This window comes from Micromys minutus, assembly GCF_963924665.1.
Source record: "Micromys minutus genome assembly, chromosome: 21".
Lineage (NCBI taxonomy): Eukaryota > Metazoa > Chordata > Mammalia > Rodentia > Muridae > Micromys > Micromys minutus.
The window spans coordinates 30,028,270-30,052,711 of record NC_137956.1 but is presented as its reverse complement, the minus strand read 5'-3'; the positions used below and the strand labels follow the sequence as shown (position 1 = coordinate 30,052,711).

The window sequence follows — 24,442 nt, the reverse complement described above, 5'->3', positions numbered from 1 at the left end:
AGCCCTTTAGCACAGTGCCAAACATAAAACATTTCCACTGCTGCTTCATAGCTGTGCCTGTGCTCTTGTTATGGATTGTAACTCGAATATCTGTGTTTTCTAATGGTCTTAGGCCACCCCTGTAAAAAGGTCCTTCGACCCCTAGAGGAGTCTTGACCCACAGGCTGAAAATCACTATCTTAGAGCGTAAACTTAAATCCTTGACAGGAGTAGGTAGGTATAGTTCATTTTCTGCATGAGCTTGTTTAAAACTTTGAGATCTTTTGTTTTGCTTTAAAGACACTTGGTTGATGTTGTTTGTTTGTTTATGCTATCAGCCGCCACACTGGCTTCTGTGGATGTCCGGTCTTGTAGCCTGGGGCTATGTCTGGAGAGCTGTAGTAAGCTGGACATCCACTTCCCATGTAACCCCTGAGCCTCAACTCTTTTCCCCTGTTAAGTCAGCGGCCTCACATCCAACTGCATCCCCCTCTTCCCCACCCACCACTCACCGGTGTTTCCTCCTACAGTGCTTCTGCTTCGAATGAATGTCATCACTAGTCTTTTGTGAATTCTTTGCCAGCACGTTAAAGCTAATAAGAGGTGTTTAATCTTCTCACCTGCCACACAGATAAACTGTGCCATGTTTGAATAGACTGTTTCCCAAGTCTGTTATGTAGCTTTGCTGTGTGTGGAGGGGATGAGGAAGTAAATGAATGTTTATTTATCCTACGTAGGTTGACAGAGCATAGGAAGGATTCTGCCAAGGTCTAGGTTTGTGACCAAGAAACTCACTAGAGTTACTTGTATGAGAATAGGTGAGGGGCTATTTACAGGAACAGGGGTGATGCAATGACCTGTGTTACTGGAAAGCTCCACCCCAGTGTGGGTGATGACTCAAGAAAATTGCATTATGGGACTCCTGAATCATCAGCACTTCCTGTGAAACCTGCAGGCAGCTCAGTCCAGGTGTCACTTCATGCCCTGTTCATTGCTTGTGGAGGAGATCTTGATGAATCTTGTAACTTTTTAATGTACCCAACCAATTCCTACAAACCCACTAAAGCTCCAAACTAGTCCTGAAGTTCTGTTGAACTAACTTTCTCAGTTCTCCTATGAAAATCCCACTCTGTCTCAGTGAACTGGGTACCGAGCCTTGCTTGTTTCCCTCTGTGTTGCCTATCCTTTGTAGTCCCTGAGTCACCGATGCTTATGATGACCCCAGCTAGCGATAACCGAGAGTTCCTATGGCTCATGTGATCCTGTCCATTCCTGAGTGATGCTTTAGGTGACATGACCCACCTGTTTCACAGCTTCATGATCCCAGCTGTGAGGGATTTTTGCTGTTGTCATTGTTAGTTTGTTTCAAATTCTTTACCGATTCAATAGGTTCAGATACAAAATGTTCCCTGACAATCATAGTTTCTTGTACCAAGTCATCATTAAGAACCTCACCTGCACATTTGAGTCATGGATTCTTTTGTTTTTTGTAAAGCAAAATCCCAATCATTCTACTTTACCAAATAAAGACTTGGGAGCCATATTGGAATTTCTCCAACAGATGCTCTACTCTTAGAGAGATCAGCGCCGACTGTTTGTCTTATTGCCCATCAAAGGGGCCATGTAACCAATCCTTCCTAACCCTTCTTTGGTTCTGATTGTCCTTTTGGGCTACAATTGCTTTGCATGACTGGGAAGATGTTAACAAAGGTCTATTTATCCCACTTAGGACCCCAACAGCAGACCAAAAACTGATTCCACCAAAGTCAAGCTTGGTGAGCCAATGAGTTTATTGGAGTTACAGGAACATGGGTAAGGGGTTACCTACTGAAGAATGTGTGACTCAAGGGTGACTGTGAAAGCCTTACCCCTTATGGGTGATGACTCAAGGAAGCCAAAGGATTGAAATTACCTGGCAACTTGGAGATAGCTTTAACTGAGTTACTGCTCACCTACCTCCCCAAAATGTTCATTGCTCAGATAATCTTGGAAAAGGACCTCGGAGTCTTATAACTTTCTGAGGTTCTTCAGTCTTGTAAGTTTTAGATATTTCCAGAGTCTTAGGATCCCCAAAAGAATGTTCCAGCTTAGAGAAAAGGCCATAAAATATCTATAGAAATCAAAGTAACTTCCATAAATGTTTATTATGTAGATATTCCTGGTTGTTAGCTGTGTAAATGGTTCCTTACCATGACAATGTAAAAAAGATTTTATTTGGTATAGAGTATCTCTGTAACTCAAGTCCCTTTTTAAATCACTTGGAACACATTGCAGGTTTCCTCATTAGTGAATGAGCTAAGCTGAAAACTTTACCAAGTGTCCACTTTCTATTTGTATATTTATGGTTTTGCCTTGTAAGCTGATAGGTCCTAGAGAGCTATGTACAGAGAGAAGTCCATTTCCTGAACAGCTTAAAAGACACCTCCCCCATGATACTCCCTCTTGGTGCCCACAAGAGAATTCTGAGTGGGACTAAATCTTTGATTTTGCAGACTATCATCACTGGGATTTTTCCCTCTCAATTCATTTCTTGTTTGGTTTTGGTTTTGACTCAGCAATATGTTGAAGGAGTGATATCTCCTTCAAGACAGAAAAACTGAGGATTTAGCTTTACAGTGTAGCCAGATAGACAGAAGATGGCCTCTACCAGGTGAGACATAACAGAGAATTTAGTGGAAGGTTTAAGTTTTTGTTTTGTTGGTTTGTGAAGCTAATAGTTTGTCCATTTTGAATGCTTATCAATTAAAAATGTCTACTGTGAAAATGAGAACATCTCTTTCATAACTGCTACTAAAAGCATTTTGTCTTCATTTTGAATTCTTGTCTCTTGTGTCCCTCAGCCAGGGGCTGTACTTGTAGAATTAAAGACATTGGCTCTTTGCCTGCAATTAGAAAATGCTGCTTTTTCTCAACATGTGTGTTTGTATTCCTATTTCTGACGATATAAACAAATTAAATTATAAAGTATTTTAAAACTTCAATTACTTTTTTCTGGTTGGTTTATAAAATGAATAAATGCCCATATAAAATCCTCAACATGTAGAATAATTAAACATCAAAGTATTTAACACCCCATGACAATGTGGTATCTTTTTATCCTTTAGCTAACTCAGAATTTTGTTTGCTTTTGAGGCAGGGTCTCACTATGCGGCCCTGGCTGGGATGGAACCTGCTGTGTAGACCAGGCTGATCTGAATTTTGCTGTAACTCTGAGTGCAGCCATTAGACAGATGTGCCTCCAGACCTGGCCCACACATCTTTGAAAAACCTGAATTCGGCTCTCTCTCCTTTGCTCGCGTTTGAGGAAGCCGGTAGGCCTGAGCAGCTCCTGCTGAATAATGCCGGGAAAACTCTGAAGTGCGTCCAAGGTGGGGTCAGATGAGGCAGAGGAGGGCATGGAGATGCTGCTGAAGCTGAAAGAGAGAAGCAAAAACCTAAGACTGAAGAAGCAAGAGAAGGAAAGGAAGAGTCCATTTCCCCCAAAGCGAGAGCAGTTAAAAAGAAAGGGCCTTCTGAAGATGATGTGGATCCCCCTAAACCCAAGAAGGCCAAGAAGCAGGAGGAGGAGCCTCAAGATGACACCGCTTCTAAGAGCAAAACCTCTAAGAAGAAAAAGGAGCCCCTTGAGAGGAAAGCAGTCTCTGCTAAAACCAAGAAAATACAAACCGAGGAGCCTTCTGAAGAAGAGGCAGATGCTCCCAAGCCCAAGAAGACAAAGAAAGGGAAGGAAGCAAATGGAGATGTGGGAGAGAAAAGCCTGGGGCCGAAGAATGGACTCTCCCATTCTCTACCTCCAGTGAAGCTCCTGGTGAAGAAAGTAGTAGCGAGAGAAAAGGAAATACCTGTGGAGCAGGACGAAGGAGCTTTCTCTAATTTTCCCATATCTGAAGAGACTGTCAAGCTTTTCAAAGCTCGTGGGGTGAACTTCCTGTTTCCTATACAAGCCGAGACATCCCACCATGTGTACAGTGGGAAAGACTTAATTGCCCAGGCATGGAAGTAGCCGGGAAGACGTTTTCCTTTGCCATCCCTTTGATTGAGAAACTTCAAAGTGGGCTGGCTACAAGAGAGGAAGAGAGGCTGATCCCCTCAGGTGCTAGTCCTTGCACGTACAAGAGAATTATCGAATCAAGTAAGCAAAGACTTCGGTGACATCACCAAAAAGCTCTCTGCAGCTTGTTTTTATGGTGGAATGCCTTACAGTGGTCAAACTGAATGAATGCGGAGCGGGATTGATATCCTTGCTGGGACTCCAGGTCGTATTAAAGGTCACTTGCAGAATGGCAAGCTATATCTCACCAAACTTAAACATGTTGTCCTTGCTGAAGGTGACCAGAGATGTTGCATATGAGTTTTGCTGATCAAGTGGAAGAAATTTTATGTGCGGCATGCTAGCAAGATTCTGAAAACAACCCCCAAACACTGCTTTTCTCTGCAACCTGCCCTCATTGGGTATTTAATGTTGCTAAGAAATACATGAAATCTACATACAAACAGGTGAACCTTATGAGTAAAAAGACTCAGAAAGCTGTCATAACTGTGGAGCATCTGGCCATTAAGTGTCACTGGACAAAGGGCAGTGGTGATTGGGGATGTAATCCGAGTGTACAGTGGTCCAGGACACATGATCATTTTCTGTGAAACCAAGAAGGATGTCCAGGAGCTGTCTCAGAATACATGCATAAAACAGGATGCCCATTCCTTACATGGGGACATTTCATAGAAACAAATCACCCTGAAAGGTTTCCAAAATGGCAATTTTGGAGTTTTGGTGGCAACTAGTGCTGCTGCCCGTGGGTTAGACATCCCTGAGGTTGACTTGGCTGCTCAGAGATGCAGAGTCTTTCATTCATTGTTTGGGGGCGGACAGGCAGAGCTGGAAGGACAGGGGTTGCATCTGCTTTTATCAGCACAATGAAGAGTACCAGTTAGCGCAAGTGGAGCAGAAAGCGGGAATTAAATTTAAACGGATAGGTGTTCCTTCCGCAGCAGAAATAATAAAAGCCTCCAACAAAGATGCCATTCTTGGATTCTGAGCCTCCCACTGCCATTGGCCATTTTATACAGTCAGCTGAGAAGCTGACTGAGGAGAAGGGAGATGGAGAGGCCCTGGCAGCTGTTCTGGCCACACCTCAGGGGCCACATCGGTCGACCAGCGCTCCCTGATCAACTCGCAAGCGGGCTTTGTGACCACGGTCCTTCTGTGCTCTATTGAGATGCCCAACATTAGTTATGCTTGGAAAGAGCTTAAGGAGTTGCTGGGCGAGAGCATTGATGCCAAAGTGAAGGGGATGGCCCTCCCTAAAGGAAAACTGGGAGCTTGTTTTGATGTCCGAACTGAAGCAGTCACAGAAACCCAGGAGAAGTGGCATGATTCGAGACAATGGCAGCTCAAGGTGACCCCCGAACCACCGGAAGGATATTCAGGTGGCAGGGGTCAGCAGGATGGCAGCCGTGGCACTTTTAGAGGACAGTGGGACTGGAGCAGGAACTTCCAAGGACAGGGGCAGGGACAGCAAGGAGGAAGTAGAAACTTCAGAGGACAGTGACCAGGAGGTGGCAACAAAAGTAACAGATCCTCAAAGGCCAGAAGCTGAGTTTTAGTAAAGCATTTGGTCAGTGAGTAGAGGCCAGAAAGAACTGTTCCCACCCCACTGTGGACCCCAGTGCTTCCTTCTTGATCATTTTAGCTCCCCCCCCCCACCTCCTTGCAGAAAAAGGCTTGTGAACTGTCTTCATTTTGAAAAGGGATAGGAATTCATGACATCATTTCCCAACATACTTCTAGATTTACAAAGTAAAACCAACTGAGGATCTGCCTATATCTGTGCTGATCTTGTAATTTCATCCTTGTGTGTATGGTTCACCGGGGCCTGAGTTCTGACCTCACACATGCAGAGCATGCACGTGTCCCACAAGTAAACTTCATCTCTAGTCCCTGTATCTGTCTCCTACTCATATCTGACAAAGAAAGTTCCTAAGGGGTGCCCCAGTCTCTGGAGCACCGTGGGAGCTAGGGCAGATTAGTTTGGCCGTTCCGTGGTATCCTGGACTCCTCACAAACAACTTCTGTGTTATATGTGTCTGCTGAGGTTTGATATTGAACAATGCTTTTCAAAATCCATTTCAGACTTAGCTGATCTGAGTAGTTAGTGCCAGGCTCTGGATGTGGAGGGCAGAATGCAGACAGCATAGATTCACTCTGTAGTGTCTTCACACGATGTCTCTCATTAGGTGACTTGTGTTCCAGTGAATTCCCCAGACAAGTGTACATAGAAGTACATTTTCCTAGGAGCCAGTGTCTAAAGTTCAGGCCCAAATGGCTAAAGTGTCTGGATTTATTCGTCAGGAATGAGATTGGATAAATGGTATTTAAGTGCTTGTACCCCACTTTTGGAAGATGGATTTACTAAGGAGTAATAAAGGGAAGACAGGGCTCGGTTGGTTTTGCTGAAGAATGTTTCAAAAAAGGAACAAAGATGCCCTTCATCTTGGCAAGTGAGGAGGTGGAGAAGCCTGCTTTGAATGGTGAATGCTTCCTGAGTCACGGCTCCTGGAGGGACTCTATCTGCTAGCTGCAATCTTTTAAAGGGCAGAGTGAGATGAGTTTGTTTATAGTGGCCTGGATCTTAAGCCACAACAAAAGATCTATTAAGCTGCTTCTCCACTGAAAAATTATCACGGCTCTGTGACAAGCTGTGCCATTTTAAGCTGTTCCTTCAAAGCAACAGCCTACTGCGCAATGTTCTTTATCTGGGAAACTTCCCACCCAGCACCGAAGCTGGAGTGCTGGGGTCCTCTAGCCTTACTAGAGATTCTGAATGGGAGTCTTCGAATGGGCTATGAAGGAAAGTCAGAACCACATGCTCTGGTTTTGTTTGTTTTTTAAATCCAGTTGTTTGGATCCACTAAGACCATGTTAGTGTGATTCTTACCTTCTAACTGGCCTTACAGAACACCTGGCACCAAAGGGCTCTAAAAACCAAATCAGCTTCTGCTAGTTGAAACAGAGCCCTTTTTCTGTTTAGATTCAGTTTTCCCCTCGAACTCCCACCAGATGGCTCATCCTCTGTGCTTGGGATTCTTGGGGGTTTTTGTTTTCTTTGTTGATGACCCTGTGGCTTATAATAAATGTGGGCATGATTATGAAACATTTCATTATTGGGATAAGAATAGTGACATTTGCCATTTCAAGATGATGAAAGGACATGCTGGGTCTACCTTCTGGAGGAGAGATTAAAACCAAATAAAACCGATTGGATTTTGAATTACTGGGTTACCGTATAGAAAAACGACCCTCCATAAACCAAACAGTGAAGGGGAAGAAGGGAAGAGTTTCAGTTGACACAAAAACATGTTTTTTCGAATAAACAAAGAGAAGTTTCTTTTGGATCACAGAAGCTAAACAATGTTTATATGTATAATTCAGCTATTATTTGGTTTAAATGGGCTTATTGGGAAATGTTACCATTTTTGCTATTTTCTACAGAGAAAATATTTCCCAGATTATCAAATAACTCTGGACTTTGGAATTACAGCCTGTTTTTATGTTCCAGCTGTCTAGGTAGTTGTTGCTCTGAAATTGTACATAAAATGTTTTTACATGAAAATGAATTACTATATAACGCACTGCATTATGCCATAATTAAGATACTAATGCTTTAAAAACTCTGAGTTCACAGAACTAAAGTAAACATTTGTTTGGCAAATGTTTACTACTTATTTATTAGTTTTCTTATTAATTACAAATGCTGCTAACTAATTTACTAATATCACTTGAATGAAGGACATACTTCTCTAATTTACTGCCTATATCACAATATAAGTAATTCACTTAGTCTAGTTGGTGTATTTTCCACAATTTTACTTACCAAATAAGCCAATGCTGACACGTTTAAAAGTAAGAAAAAAGTAAGTTTATGTTCATCTCCATCATAACATTTAAAAATACTGCAACAGACATCGTGTGCTCGTAGTACGTCAGCTTGAAGGTAATCTCCAAGATCTCTACATGGTTTGACAGTCTGCTGTTGAGTTAGGTGGACCGTGGAGTGGTCACACGGAGGCTCACTGGCTAGAGCAGACTGACCTACTGATTACGGAACATACTTTTGCTTGGCTTTGTGGGAGAAAAAGCAAATACCACTGCAATGACACAGGGTAGCAACCTCCTTTTTGCCACATGGCGGCCCAGAGGGCTAGTGAGAGTCACTGTCACAAACTTGGCTGATGGACTGAAATGAGAGCTGAATTACCGCTCCCTCTTTATTTTGAGAAATAATCGTAAATGGCACCTGCTTAACGTTATAATTAGTTCCAGTGGTTTCGACTTCCTGGGAGCCTCCCTGGAGGGGAGACAGATACAGTTGCTGAGGATGCTGAGGATGCTGAGGATGCTGAGGATGCTGAGGATGCTGAGGATGCTGAGGATGCTGAGGATGCTGAGGATGCGCAGCTGCTTTCCTGGGCTTCAAGTCCTCAGCCCTGCAACACTTACTGACCTTTTTCACAGACCTTTTAGACCTTTTGCTCCCCTGGTCACAGATATTTGTGTTTCCTTATATTAGAACTCAAGCAGGAGAATTATTTTGAATATTTATTGTTCAGTCCACATTTCCCTGTCCTGATATTGCTTCCTAATTTTTTTTAGAATTTTAGAATTTCTTTTCTTCTGTCCTGGTGTTGGTGCGAAAGATATCCTCTTTACTTTTTTGTTATGTTATGTTTTGTTTTTTAGGACAATGGCTTTCTTTGTAGCTCTGGATGGCCTGGAACTCATTATATAGACTAGGCTGCCATGTGGGTGCTGGGAATTGAACCCAGGTCCTCTGGAAAAGCATCCAGTACTCTTAACCACCAAGCCATCTCTCCAGTCCCTACAATTTAAACTACTTACTTCAAACTTTTGTACTTAGAAAATCACCAAAAGAATAAAGGCTTCAGGCTCCTTTGCAATCATTGAAGACTTAAAAGAGCTAAAGGGCGTTTGTTTAAGTGGGAACGACCACTTCTGTTTATTATATCAAAATGAAAGATTCATTTGCGAACAGTGAGGATACTATGTACAGCATTACCTCAAATAATATCCTAAAGTTATTTCAAAAACTTAGCTTTGAACTTGCATCCACAATCATAGTCCTGCATCAGAACTAAAATGTCATCAAAATACAAAACAAAATCACAAATGACAAAAAAGTAATGTTTACCTACTATGGTTTAACAATAAACTTGAAAATCTTAAAGCTTAGCATTGTAAGCTATTAATGCTCTTAGCAGAGTTAGTAGGACATTTGCTTAGCACAGACAAGGCTCTGCATTCTGTCCCAGATCAGCACTGCAAGAAAATAAAGTTAACATATTCGCTAAATTTACACAGTTTTGATAGCTGCTTTCTTGATTTACTAATGAATGTCTTCACCCACTAACATTATATGAATGGTTACTTTTAAAATTAATTTTCCAGGCTAGCACGAGTTGCCATAAGTTGTCACTGTGGAAGTTTTGTTTGTTCTTAATGGTTGTTATCTCTAGGGTGATCAACCTTGCTAATTTGCAATTTTCCAGACCCAGAGTATTCTGCGTGTGAGCCAGAGTTGTCCGGGAAAAACCAGAGCAGTTGGTTCCTCAATCTCTTCCCCTATAATCTGCCTAGAAAGACAGAGGCCCTGTCACTGACAGGGCAACTTTACAATTCGTGTTATGACTTAGTTCCTTTAATATGCAAAGGAGAAGGGAGGGAGAGGAAGAAGAGAAACGATTAAGGAAGAGGATGGAAGGAGGAGGAGGGATGAGTTCCTCCCGCAGAGAATCCAGGCTCTTTCCTGCACCATTGCCTTCAGATTAATTTGAACATCTTCTTGTCACTTAGCTTCAACAGGCAACCAGACACGGAGTCGCAGACACCCATCTCTTAATCAAGGATTCAAATCTTCTCTGACAACTTTTTTTTTTTTTTTTTTTTTTTTTGATTTTTGTCTTCCACAAATCGGTGTGAGATCTAGGAGAAAATTAAATAGAGCTTGCAGAGCATCTGGTAAACCTAAAACAGGCTTTGAGATTTCCCAGAGGATCCCTGGCAAATCACAGAGATTTATCTCTTACCTTATAAAAAGATATGCTGAAAATAAATAGGTTTGGAAGGTTGAATGGAGGAAGCTGTCAAGTCAGAAAACCCTCTCTGTTTTCCCTTGTACCAGGGAGATGCTCACCACAGCACTCAAGACCCCTCACGTCTCTGTGCAGTTCTTGAGATTCATCCATACCTTCTGTTCTGTGTATAGTTTATTTTTAAGGGGAAAAAATACCAGTTAAATATCTTACAAAATTGTTCTGTTGTTTTTTCCTTCTGTTATTTGGGGTTTGTTAGTGTTTTTTTTTTTTTTTTTTTTTTTTTTTTAAATTGTTTAAAGTCTTAATTTACAACAGACTCTTTTCTTTAAAAGACAACACTGAATCAAGTCATGTTTAAGCCAGTGCTTTCTGTATGCATATCCAATCTTCTCATGGACAGAAGCATGTAAATTTATTCCAAGCTTTCTTTTCTTTTCTTTTCTTTTTTATATTATGGACATGCACTTTTAATACCTGATTTTTCTGTATAACCTTAAAACTCCAAGTTTTCTGAATCCCTTTGGTGCTTGTGATACATACTATACTTGCTATATTAGACAAGGACAACATATGACTTAATAATTTTCCTCTACAAAGTATGTTCATTCAATTTTGTAAGATAGACATGCTATTTAGTGACTTCTTTAAAAGTAGGGTTATTTTTTTTACATTTACAAGATTCTATGTTATTTTCCTGGATTATTTTACGTGTTACTAGGGTTCATTGAAGACTTTAAATTATTAGTATTCAGTGTTATATGATTATTTACCTAAAAAACAATCAGAATCTTCTCTGAATCTGTTAAAACTGATAAGGTGAAGTTTGGTCATTTGAATGAGAAATTTCCCCATAGGTTCTGGTGTTTGAACACTTGGCTCCCAGTTGGTGGCGCTGTTTTGAGAAGTTTAGGAGTTGCAGCCTCACTGGAAGAAGTACATGAGAGAATTTTCTCTACACAACAACACTGCCCTGTGCCAGCTGTGACTTATACTTTCCGAAGCACAATCTAAACAGCTGGAATTGTTCACAAGGGTGAGAAATCTACAAAGGAATAAACTGAAGCAGAGCCCACACAATCTTCATGGAGAATTCTTGACAGGTTTACTAATGAGCACAGAAGAGGTCTAGCGTAACATGGGAAAAGAATAAGCAAATCTAGAGCTGAGTGGGAGTCAGGACATCCTAACGTCACACTGCCGTTGAACAACTGTGGCACCAGTAACAAAGCAGGGCTTATACAAATGTGTTAAGCTAGGTGTGGGGGAGGTGGCTTAGCACATAACGCACTTCCTGAGGAGCCTGTTAATCTGAGGCTCACCCCTGCAACTCACAAAAGGGTGGGAACTCAACAAAGTCATCTTTGTCCTCCTCACATGCACTATAGCATGTATACCTACCCTACCTCCCCCAGACACAGTCATAGCAAATTAAAAAATGTAAATCTGCTAAACGAATCCTATTAAAATGGACTTTTAGCAAGGCAGTTGGAAATGAGAATAGAAAAATAATAAAAAAATAGACTTATTGTGTGTCTATGTCACAGTACTTTTTGTTCACTGAAAATTTAATGAGGTTATACATTCAGAAACATTTGGCCTGTTGCTTTGTGAGAAAGCTTCATTCTTTGATAGAGTTCTCAATTCCATGCAAGGAAACTGGTCTCCTTAGGTTTTATGTGCATTTCCCCCCAATTCTTGTAATTTTGTGCTCCTAGGCTTCCTTACTTTTTGCCTGGGTTTGGTTAGCTAGTGGCTTGTTTTCTATTTGTGAAGATCTAACTCTTGGGTTTATTAAGTATTTGTACTTTTTAAAGATTTATTTATTTATTTTATGTAAGAACACTGACACTGTTTTCAGACACACAAGAAGAGGGCATTGGATCCCATTACAGATGTTTGTGAGCCACCATGGGGTTGCTGGGAATTGAACTCAGGACCTCTGATAGAGTTGTCAGTGCCCAGTGCTCTTAATTGCTGAGCCATCTCTCCAGCCCATGTATTTGCATTTTAAATATTGTTCATTAACATACCTTTTAGTTACTTTTTATGTTAACAATTTCTTTCTCCTGTGGCCCTTACTTATACTTACTTTTCTTTACATTTTGTAACTTTTCATTTCTTGGTGTTAGGGGTAGGGTTGTTCATGTGTGCAAGGTATGTGTGCATATGCATGTGTGAGTGTACTGTGTGTACACTTGTATGTGCAGGCATGTAGAGGCCAGAGATCAACCTCAGGTGTTCTTTATACACATTGTAAGACATGATCTCTTTCAGGGACCCGAGGTTCACTTGTTGGACTGGACTGGACAGTGGGTGACAGGAACCTGCTTGCTCCACCTCCTCAGCCCTGGGCTTACAAGTGTGCACTGCCACACCTGACTTTTTATGTTGTCACTAGGGATCAAACTCAGGTCCTCATGCATGTGTGTCAAGCACTTTGGACTGAGCCATCTCTCCAGCTTCTCTAAGCCTTAATTTCTAAACTCAATCATCCTCATACGTTATCAGGTATTTATCACAACTTTATTACGATTTCCATTTAACCATAGAAATTTATAGTGTTCCTTATAAAACTTCTTATAATTTTCAAGTAATTATAGACGTGAAAAAAAATCACAAGAAGAATACCAAAAGATCCCTTATTCTCACAAGCTTCCTTTGTGGTGAGATCTTCTATAAGTCCTCAGCATGATGAAAGCCAGGAGGCCGCTGGCCTGATTAATACAGTGAACTGAACCACAGAGCTGAGATTTCTTTCTTTCTTCCTTTCTTTTTTGCATGCTCTAATATTTGCATCTTCAGGTACAGCTTCAGATGTGTCCTCTTTACATTTGTGACTGAGATGGTGCCATACAAATTACCATATAAAACCTGACTTCTATGGTTGACTTTTAAAAGTACATTTTTACTGTGGTGTGTGTGTGTGTATGTGTGTGTGTGTGTGTGTGTGTGTGTGTGTCTGTCTGTCTGTCTGTCTGTCTCTCTCTCTCTCTCTCTCTCTCTCTCTCTCTGTGTGTGTGTGTGTATGTGTCTGTCTGTCTGTGTCTCTCTCTCTCTCTGTGTGTGTGTGTGTCTGTCTGTGTGTGTGTATGTGTGTGTGCACTCTTATTTGCTTGTTCTCAGTGTACCATGGTATGAATGTGGATGTGGGTCAGAGAACATCTTACTGGGATCAGCTCCCTTCTTCTGTCCTGTGGGCCCAGGGGAGAGAATTCAAGTTGTCAGACCTGGGAGCAAGGGATATTGAGCCATCCCTCAGACCCATGATACCGGCTTGTAAAAATCTGTAGAATGCCCTAAAATCCATCCAAACAGTCGTTAAGTAACAATCACATGCTGTTATTTTACTGTTGATTGACAGTTAACCCCTCGTAGGATGTACCACAATTTGTTTCTGTCTTTTATGTGTGAAGAGGCATTTTGACATTAAGCTTTGGTTATTATAAATAAAGTGGTTTTAAATAACTCTTTAACGTGTACATTTGATAGTTTATTCATGTGTGTGCCTTTTTGTTCATATGTACACCATGTGCATGTAGGTGCCCTTATTGACCAAGGAGGGTGTTGGATCTTCTGGAGCTAGAGTTACATGTAGGTACTGCGAACTGAACCCTGGTCTTCTGCAAGAGCAGCAAGTGCTCTTATCTGCTGAGCTGGCCCCACTAAGTTTTAAAGAAACTACTAAGCTTATTTCCAGAGCCTTTACCATTTCCTAATCTCTCCAGTGATTCACGAATAGCCTAAACTTCTCTGTATTCTTGCTTGGATTTCATTTTTCCAGTATTTGCAATTCTAGCCAGTCTGAAAAGCATGCAAAACCAGGTCTCAATCTTTCTGTTTGAATTCTCCCTGTGGCCGATGCTGCTAGACATCTATGAAAGGGGCTACTTGCTTCCCTCACACCTTCCCCTGTGGAAACCACTGGTGAGATATCTTTTCACCTGGGTCTTCTGGTTGGTTCCTAACTGGATCATTTTTTCTCCTGTCATTGGCCTTACAGTATTCTTCACTTATTTTGGGAATAAGTCATTTGCTAGATATGTGATTTTTCTCCTATTTCCCCCCCTCAAATCTGTTTCTAATCATAGTGCTACCTTTAAACTTATAATTTAATTTTAAAAAAATTTTAAGGGACTTGATAGAACAGGAAAAGAATGGGATTTATTAGTAACACAATGTCAGTTGGGGTAGGTTATCCAAGGATAACAGAGACACATTTTTGCTTAGTCTAGCTTTTGGCTGAGTCTCGAAGAAATCTGTGGTTGATTACAAGAACCTTGAGAATTATCAATTAGGGGCTATAAAATGGTGAGAGTCCCAAAGTGCAAAAATAGCAAAGCATTCTTAAGACCTCCCCAGACATTATCTTGATATCCACAGGTGAGGCAATGCCCACCCCACCTGAAGAGCAGTCACCTTCTCAGAGATGGTTCTTTTGGAGACCAAAGGTCCCTGCCTATTGCTGCGTGGCAGGAAGAGTTCTGAACTTGAGCTTTCTTAAAAGGGTGATAAAGGTTGGCTTGATAACCACAGTATGTGAAGTCCAGGCTATTAATTAACTTATTGAACAGTCTAGAAAACTGTACTCAGTGTGTAGGGGAAACAGGAAGGGAGTGGAGAACAGCATTTGACCAGGTCCATCTGGTTGGCAAAAGTCTGCAGGAAGTAGTATATTGATAAGACTGGTAAGAGAGCTCCTGGGATGTCTGGGCAGAATCCTCCCTTCCCTGCCAAGATGTCCCCAGCACCATCCCAGCCAAAACTGGGCAGAATTAGGAGAGCCATCCAATGAAGGCTTTTAGTAGGATAAACGTTCTGAGCAAGTTCCTAGACACAGAAGGGGCAGTTGTCAGTTGTAGGGAGAGAAGAAACTCAGGGTGGGCCCACTACATTAGTTCCAGGAGGAAAGTCTGAGTCCAGGAGCGTCAGGGTCGGGGAAGGGGACACAGAGGCCTCAAACACCAAAATGAAGAGGGCAGGTGCTCTGTGACAGGAGTGGAGGTGGTTGCCATGGGCACAGGTGATGAAGTCACTTCTTATCATTCCCACAGGGTCTGGGATGTCGAGAGGAGTGCCAGATCACACGATTGGGCTGAGAAATTGCTCCCTTCGGGTTTTGTTTTTAAAATTTGAACATTTGGGACAGGATTCCCCACTCACCCCCCAGCCCAACACTCTAGTTAGCCATCAATGACCTTGAACTCTTGACCCTCTTGTCTCCTACTGCTAAGGGTCAGGATCACAGTAGTCTGCCACCATACCTGCCTCCACTTCAGGTTCCTTAGAAACACATTCTAAAGGTTATGTCTTCCTCCTCTGGTGCCCTGACTGATTAACTCCAGTGTCACCTGGTGTCCTGTGTTTGTGCCTGCTAGGAATCTCCCCCTTACCATCCAAATCCCTTCTCAGCTTGCAGGAGATCCTCTGGAAGTCTGTGTCTGGGACGCCCACTTTGCATCCGGCCCTGTTGTGGAATTCTCTGTGAAATGAACTAGCAGCTCTTCTGGCATGGAGCAGGAATATTACTACACCAGAAAAGACCCCAGGGGATACCTCAGTTCCCTAAGGCTATAATGAAATTGCTTCTATCACCACACCCTTTAGTGATCAATTTAATTTCATTGGTGTGTTTGGTTGTTGTCTGTCTGTTCGACTGAAAAATAATAGAAAGTTGTTCTCCAGGTTTGGGAGCTAGAAATAAAAGATCAGTGCTGGTGTGGTTGAAACTTCTCACTTAGAACCTTCAGAGCCTCTTTCATAGGACCTGGGAGCAACAGTCTTTGCTATCCATTGATCTGTAAGTATATATAACTCCAATTTTTGTTTTGATATTCAAATTACCATATTTGGTGTGTATCTTTCTGGCTTCTGTGTGAATAGTTTCCTTAGATCTAGCATGACCTGTTTTGGTCCTTACCTTAATCTCATTTCTATTGTTTGCTTGCTGTTTAGTTTATTATCACATTTATTCACATGTGTGGAAACCGGACGACAGCTGTGAGCAGTCGTTTCTCTTCCTCTGCCCTGTGGGTCCTGGGGCTCGAACTTAGGTCATCAGGCTTGGGTGTGAGTACTTTACACATTGAACTGTCTTCCGGAATCTTCCCTGTTTGTTTGTTTGTTTGTTTTAAGAAAGGGTATCACTAGCCTAGGCTGGCCTCTAACTGGCGATCCTCCTGCCTCAGCCTCCTGAGTAATGGAGGTTAAGTGTGTCTATCATCTGCTTTCTGAATGAGCATCAAAAAGAAGTCAAAGAGGGCATGGCTGTTTCAAGGGATGGTTGAGGAGGTTCATTGTAGAAGTGAGGGAAAACATAGCCAGAGGCGTCTGGAAGGGTCTAGACTGGATATGACCCACTGACTGAGGTGGGCGATGTGAGGAGAACAGGGAGAGAAGACAGAAAAGGAAGAGAGAGAAACCTGGTGTGGTGGCCAAGAGGCCAAAGGGCCACAGAGAGGGCCAGCATAGTCAAAATGCCTAGCTCATAGAGAAGCCAGAGCAGCTTGGGGAAGAGCAGGCCAACTCTTGGGTTGGAGAGTTTAGGGTGGGGAGCAGGACATGCCAGGCAGTAGGACCCTGTAACAGGTAGGGTCTGAGAGATGCTGGGAGAACCTGGCATCCAGTGTCTGCTTTGATATGTTAATAGGCACATCAGTTAGACACTTTTTCCTCGGGGTTTGAGACATAAACTTTCCACTGGGTTTTAAATAATTAAGCTAATAAGAAAACCACCATCTAATCCTCTTTCCCAATTTTTGGTCTGAGATTTGAAGAAACAGCTCGAGTGTTGGTCCTCATCTCCTCTTCTGCCATCTTATTCTAGTTTCTGTCATCCAGGGTTGAAGCCTTCGGGAGAGACAACAGTGGCTTAAATAGATTCAAGTGCCAAGCTTAGAAAACATTGGAGCCCCTGGAGCTAGAGTTAAGAGCAGTTGTGAGCCACCCAGGTAGTTGCTAGGAATCTCTCTGGTCTTCTGTAAATGCTGGGCCATCTCTCTAGCTCCTTTAACTAGGTTACCACCGCCACTGCCACCACTGCCGCCACCAACATCACCACCACCACCCTCACCACCACCAACACTACTGCCACCAACACCACCACCACCACCACCACCACTGCCACCAACACCACCACCACCACCACCAACACCACCACTGCCACCAACACCACCACCAACACCACCACCAACACTACTGCCACCAACACCACCATCACCAATACCACCATCACCAACAACACCACCACCACTGCCACCAACACCACCACCATCATCAACAACAACATTGTCATCATCATCATGGCATAGGCCATGTATCCGCTCCTGCAGACAGGACAGTTGGATGGATCCCACAGATCCTGCTTAAACACTCACCACCACCTTGTTCATCACAGTGTTGTTTTCTCTCTTCATCTGTTAACGCCTCTCCTCCCCAGTTTCTCTTATATTGCTGCTGTCCTGGCTATGTTGAGGGTTGAACCCAGGGCCTTGTGCATGAAGGACAAGCACCACCCCTTCCCGAGGATCTTTAAACAAATCCCGAACAACACACTTTTAAATTGTTTAAGTAGGACCATTATCACACTAAAAACTAAGCAAGATCTCCAATGGTGGCAAACACCCAACGTTTACACATTCCCTCAATTATATGATTCTGTTTGTGTTGATTACCCTTTGTTTTTTATGGTCTGTGTTTCAATGAAGGCCAAATAGTGCAGTTAGTTAATATGTCTCCTGAGTCCCCTTTAGGAGGTAGATTCCATGGCAGTTTTTTTCTGTTTCCTATAGCTTACCCGTTGAAGTAGCAGGTTTCGTGCCATAGGGAGTCCCTTGTTTGTTCCCATTTGCTTCTCTGTAATGTCCTTTAGGAGTCCCCTCTGTGTTTGAATTCCCTGTGTGTGTTTTGCTAGACCACAGCCTCGCTGGGTTCAAAGCTGATTTCTTGGTTGGGCCCCTCCCCAGCCACACTGTATAGGACGCATACACTCAGCTGCCTTCTTGCTTTAAGACATTAACAGCCATGGACGAACAGCACTTCAATCCATCAACTCATTAGGAGCCATTAGCTTTGCCTGGTCGTAAAATGAATAGGCCTTCATCTTAAAATAATAAATAATATAACATGATATAAGGTGGGACATGGAAACCAAGTGTCATTTTCCTCCTGGCTCATTAACTTTTCTCTTTACAGGTAACTAGGCTGATGTTATCACATTTGCCATGACTTAAAGAAATTGATATAATTACTTCAGAAAGGTGACTAAGGGTGTTTTATGATGGTAAAGTCAGTGTGGCTGGTACATGGAGAGTTATATAATTTAGAGCAAGAAAATCTGTTATAATGTACATATATATACATACATATGTATATAACTAACAAAATAAAAATATAATCATGTTTATTGCATGTTTTACCCATATACATGTTATAAAAATAACATTCATACATGAGACAACCATAGAAGGGAGTCTCAGGCAACAGATGGTTAATTTCTAAGTGAATAACTATTGTTCAATAGATTCTTCCACTTCTGGTTTACACAGAAAAGAAGAATATGGTGGGTGACTATGGGACAACGTTTTGTGTCTTCAGTAATAAGCATCATTCATCATGGCAAGACTGTCATGTACCAAGTATAAAATAATACAGCTGCCTTCCCATGCTTCTTCTCTGCATCTGCATCACCTCTGTCCCTACAGACTGGCTTTCTCTGCCTTTCCACACACAGCTGCGAAGCCCTTCTCTTACCTCTCTCCTGTTTCTATGCCCAGGTTCCCAGCCTGCAGTGAGACAGCAGAGACTGGCCAGCAACTTTGGATCTCTATTCCTAGGGACTGGTCATCTGATCAGCACTCATGAAACGGGTTTCAGCTAGCCCTGTCCAATCCACTGTGGCTGATGAGCCAAGCGAGGAATACAGCTGTGGCTACACTGGCTCTCCCTGTTCTGAGAGAAATATGAAGGTGTGTGTGAGGGCTCTCTCAGAGAAGAAGTTGAGGTTATGAGATGACGTCACCGATAGAGTAGTGTAATGTAGTGTAGTGTAGCATTCAGTATTTAGTTGAGGGAAGACGAGTGGGCAGTGTCTTACCATATAGCCCAGGCTAGCCTTGCACTGTTGGTATCCTTTTAGCGTTGTCTCTAGAGTGCTAAGATTGAGTCGAGAACTACAGCATTCCACTCAAGTTGTTCCTTACTGTAAGTAGAACCCAGAGCACAGAAAAGGGATTTTGTACGGATTCTTGGTATCTCACAGTTCTTCAGAGTCAATCTTGAAGATTATATAGTTACACTGTAGTACAACTCAGCATCCACCCCCAGTGTAGACAGTATCAACACACCCACAAGGGTGCCATCCTAGCCACTTAGAATCCGAATTTGGGGTGATAGATACACTAATTACCATGATTTGATCACCACATGCTATCTTCCCATATTAAAATATGACACCATATCTAATAAGTATGTATAATTATTAAGTATAAGTAATATTAAAGAGTAGTGGAGCAGTTTTATAGCCCCTCTGCTGAGCAGTGGAGCAATTTTCTAACCCAGGAGGCCAAGGCAGGCAGATCATAACTCAAGACCTGCCTGGGAAATTCAGTGAGACCTTGTCTCAAAATAAAATGTTTTAAAGAGAAACAGCTAGGGATATAGCAAAGCAAAGTGAGTGCTTGCTTAGCGGAAGGCCATACGTTCCATGCCCAGTACAGCCAAAGGAAAAATGATGGCATATGAAGATCAAGCCTTAGGGAGTTCACACAGGACCTCACACAGCAGGTGATATTGGAGAAAGGATTCCTCTGGCTCAGACACTTACTCAAGAGTTTTAAGTTGTTGACACTGTTTCCAAATAAAGTTGAACAAGCAGGGAACAGAAGCACAGTGACAGGAGAGGGTGAAGCTTATTCATCTTCAGTAACATTGTATACCATGGTGGAGCCTCTGACTGTCCTGGGTGGGGGGGGGCGGGGGAGAACATTCATCTGAATGACCTATGACCCTGTCATTATCTTGGACCAGGGCTGCTGAATTCTGTTACATTGTTCCTCTTTGTGTTGATCTAGTTAATTCACTATAGATAATTATTTGAAGTAATTCACACTGTTTTTAATTTTGGCAAAAAAACTTGTGGTTCTCTCTTAGAGTTCTCTCAAAATGGGGCGACGACAAGTTTTACTTTGGGGAATTCAGAACTTAAACAAGAGGGTGATTGTGGGTGCTGACGGGCAGAAGAGGACCTCTGAGCTCATCTCTGAAGCTCTGGCAGGACCTGTTGCAGTCAATGTTCTGGGAGGAAAAGCCTTCAGCTGTGTTTCTGTCAGAACAAAATGACCCCTCTCTTGACATGAGGACTACAGTTCTTATCCTTGTCTCAAGGCCTGCAGTGGAAGTCATTGCTGCAAGCCATGGGTGTACATGGTATACACACCTCTACTCATGTAGCTCAGCAGGTCCCAAGTCTGGAGGGCACTTGAGGCAGGGCTGAGGACATAGCAGAGCCCTTCCAGGTGAAGGACTGTGGAAAGCTGGGATATTCAAATGTGGTGGATGGCATGACAGGCCGTTCCAGCCACTGTTGGCATGGATAAGGGACTTTCAGGGTTGGGCTGAGTCTGATCTCGGGCGTTGAACTGTTTAGTTTATTTTTTTTTATAAACAGTTTTGACACCTAGTTAGTTGAGACAGTTTCTAAGTTAGGGCTTACAGAGAGATACTTGAGGCTCACCTTGTCAGACTTTACTCATAGTAGGTTTGGAGACTCTCCTGGAGTGATATTTGAGGGGTCTTGGGGTTGGGCAGTCTAAAGTTTACCCTCTAACTATTCCCGTGACTTAAGGGGACTTTCTGCATCAGAAGCTCCAGGGTACCAGCCAACATCTTATGTGTGTGCACGTATGAACATGTATATATCACAGAGTTTCTAAACTACTCTTTGGTTGGGTTAGGGTTAGGGCTCTGCAAAGAGTGGGAGAGAGTGCTGTGGAAAAGAGCAGCATTAAAGCCCAGTCTGTTGCTATGGTTACAGGGTTAGACACAACACACTGTCCTCTGCTTCGCGTGCATCCATTCGGCAGCCGGTGAACATTGAATTAAATATGCCTGTCTAGTGCCAAACTCCTATGCGCTAGTCTTCATCCACTTCTGTTACTACTGAGAGAATGACTGCCAGGGAAATTCCTCCCAAAGCCCAAGAAGGTCACTTTCTTGCTCCAAAGCATCCTTGGCTCCCTATTACCCACTAGAACCAGTCCCATCATTCAAGCCATTCGGTGAGAATGACACATGTGCTTGTACCAGGGCCATGCCTTGGTCTATCACCAGGACTTAATAATTTGGTATGGCATTTATTTATTGGGAGGGGAGGTCTCTTGGAGAGGTCTCAATACCCGAGATAGTATGGGACAACTTACGACATCTAAAAGAGTTCTGACTGCCCAATGAGTGTGACCAGTCATTGGCTGGTGTATAACAAGCTTTCAAAGACATTCATGTAGAGAGGGCTGGCCCTACTGCCGGGGACATGGAGACTCTGTACTGAGTCCCGTTCTTAGTGCTCAAATGCCCCAACCTGAAGCTGAAGAAACCGCCTTGGGTGCACATGCCGTCGGCTATGATGGTGTTCACCCTGGTGGTGGTATCTTACTTCCTCATTACCGGAGGAATAATCTATGACGTTATCCTTGAACCTCCAAGTGTTGGCTCAATGATGGATGAACATGGGCATCGGAGACCAGTAGCTTTCTTGGCTTACAGAGTAAACAGACAGTATCTCATGGAAGGACTTGCATCTAGCTTTCTGTTTACAATGGGAGGTTTAGGTTTCATCATCCTGGACCGATCCAATGCACCAAATATACTAAAACTCAATAGGTTTATTCTTCTTTTCATTGGCTTCATCTGTGTTCTGCTGAGTTTCTTCATGGCCAGAGTATTCATGAGAATGAAATTGCCGGGCTACCTCATGGGCTAGTACCTTTTGAGAAGAAATCAGCGAATCCCGGATTTGCTCCTGTTAATAAAGTTTCCAAGGCTGAACCACTCCCTGTGCAATGTGGAAAAGAATGAAGCGTAAACATTGCATTGAGCGACACCCGAGCAAGCACAGCAAAGCTAGGACTAGAAGTCATGGTATCAGAGACAAGTTCATTACAGTATTTTTCTAATGACCTGTCCTAGTGTACCATCTATGTTAAATGGCATTTTTTTTCTTAGTTTTTTTTATTTCTTAAAGAAAATATACTCCTCCTAAAACTTTGGTGTTGAACAAAGTGATTATTTTTTACAAACCCGTCATCAGTTTTTGGACTTGATATTTCTGATTTTCAGAAATTAATGCAAATCGAGAAGTACCTAGTGAGAGCTGAGACGTCTGGATGACTGACCAGTTCCTGCGGCGGCGCTTTGCCTTTAGACGGTGTGTGTGGTGCTCTGCCATTTCAGACGCATATGGGAGACTTGTTTCCTGGACAACGTGATGTATGAAAGGAGCAGAAATAAATGATTTTTCTAATTAACAAAAAAAACAAAAACAAAAAAAATCCATGTATAAATGAATGTTCTTTTCAAGGACCCCTGTCTGAGTTCTCTTCTGATGGGCACAGAAACAGGAGAACAACAAAGAGTTGCCCCACAGCATAGGCAAGTCTAGGCTTTCTGCTCCTTTGGAGACACTGATGATTAAAAATTAAATTCTAGTGCCTGACAAAGGCATTTGCTCAACCTCATTACTGTTATTTTCATCTGGTTAAGTCTTTGTCATGTACCCTGTAGGATGCTTAGTGCTGATCCTGTCCTAATCCTGAAATCATATCGCCTGATACTGCTGAAGGCCCCAGAGTGAGAGTGTGGCCAGCTACCCATCAGGGATCTCTGTCTAGGGCAGCTGTTCTCAGTTCTGTGGCATGCACAGTCACCTGGGAGCTTTCAAAACTAAAGATGTCTGGTGCTTTTTGACCTAGCTCAAATAGAAGTGACTCTGGGAACAGCCTGGGGACAGGAGACTAGAAGAACTTCCCAGGGACTTCTCATCTTACTAAAGAGACAGTTGTTTGTCCATGTTCATAGCTGCTCTGTTCCAGAACTTGGAAGAAGCCTGGATGAAGTTCATCAGCTGACGAACACCTGAGGCAGTAAGGGACCCTGTGGTGTGAATGGAGAGCAAAAACGCACTCTATTTATACAAGGTGATCTTATTCAGCTGCTAGGAAAATCGGAATTACAAAATTTGAAAGTAAATAGATGGGCTAGAAACAATTATTCTGAGTGAGATAACCCAGAGCCAGAAAGACAAATGCTGCATGTTTTCTCTTAGGCATGGATGTTGGCCTTTGTGCTTTAGATAGATGTGCTTTATTCAGAATAGCCACAAAAGCTAGGTAGCTAGAAAAGAACCCCAGGGAAGGACAGGCCTTTCCACAGAAGGGGAAGTAGAATATGGTGTTATAAAGAAATGCAAGGGAAAGTAAAACAGAAAAATTAAAGGGTGTGGGGAATTTGAGGGCAGGGTAGAGGCTCCTTGAAAACCTACTCTTGTAGAAGCTTTCTGAAATATACACATGTGTGCAAGGGATTTAAATGAGGTCACCATGTTCATAGAAAAGACAGTGTCCAACAAGATATCACATGCTACCAAATAAAATCCTCAGTACCAGGACTGTGTCTCATATTTGTGAATCATTGTCTGAAGGGGGTTGCATAGACCCCTCAAACACCACAGGCTATTGCCAATGCTATTGTTTACCCTCCAATCTGACAGTAAGATCCTATCTCTGAACACACCTTGTAATTATGGCATAGAACATGGGGAGATCTAGCTGGTACTCAACTGGAAGCTTTGCCCCAACTGACTAGCATTCATAGTGATAGAAGATGCTTTAGATACTATCAGGAGAGAAAAATAATCACCAATCTGACACAGCTACCAACAATATGAGTTTTTATATATGTGTATATATACATATATATATATAACATATAACTTCACATAACATATATAGTACAAAATATGATATATGCTAGATATGATATATGATATAGAGTAGAGACCTGCCTGAAAGATATGCTCAGTGAAACAACAGTGGCAAGCATGTTAGGGGAGTAACCAGCCATTTTTTGATTGGATTCCATGAGATGAAACCTGTATTGCTAATGAGTCCAAGAACCTAAGACTAGATAGGCCATGTGCCCAGGGGAAAACCTATTATTTTATGAATATCATACTAAATCAATCTATAGTGACATATTGCTATACCCATAGATCAGCCTATCACTAAGTTCTCAGCAGCGAAGCTTCATCTTGCAGCAGATAGTAGTTAACACAGAAATCCACAACCTGAACGTGAAAAGAGCA

At 42.5% G+C, this 24,442-nt stretch overlaps 2 pseudogenes across 2 annotated transcripts; both read left to right on the top strand.

Annotated features, from left to right (window-relative positions):
- The first annotated feature begins 1,272 nt into the window (after window positions 1-1,272).
- Window positions 1,273-5,602, top strand: LOC308434377 (nucleolar RNA helicase 2-like; annotated as a pseudogene). Its single transcript has 2 exons — window positions 1,273-1,308; window positions 3,419-5,602. The product of its transcript is annotated as a nucleolar RNA helicase 2-like (transcript).
- Window positions 5,603-21,613: 16,011 nt separating this feature from the next.
- LOC308434493 (oligosaccharyltransferase complex subunit OSTC-like) lies at window positions 21,614-22,063 on the top strand (annotated as a pseudogene). The gene has a single exon. The product of its transcript is annotated as an oligosaccharyltransferase complex subunit OSTC-like (transcript).
- The last annotated feature ends 2,379 nt before the right edge of the window (window positions 22,064-24,442 follow it).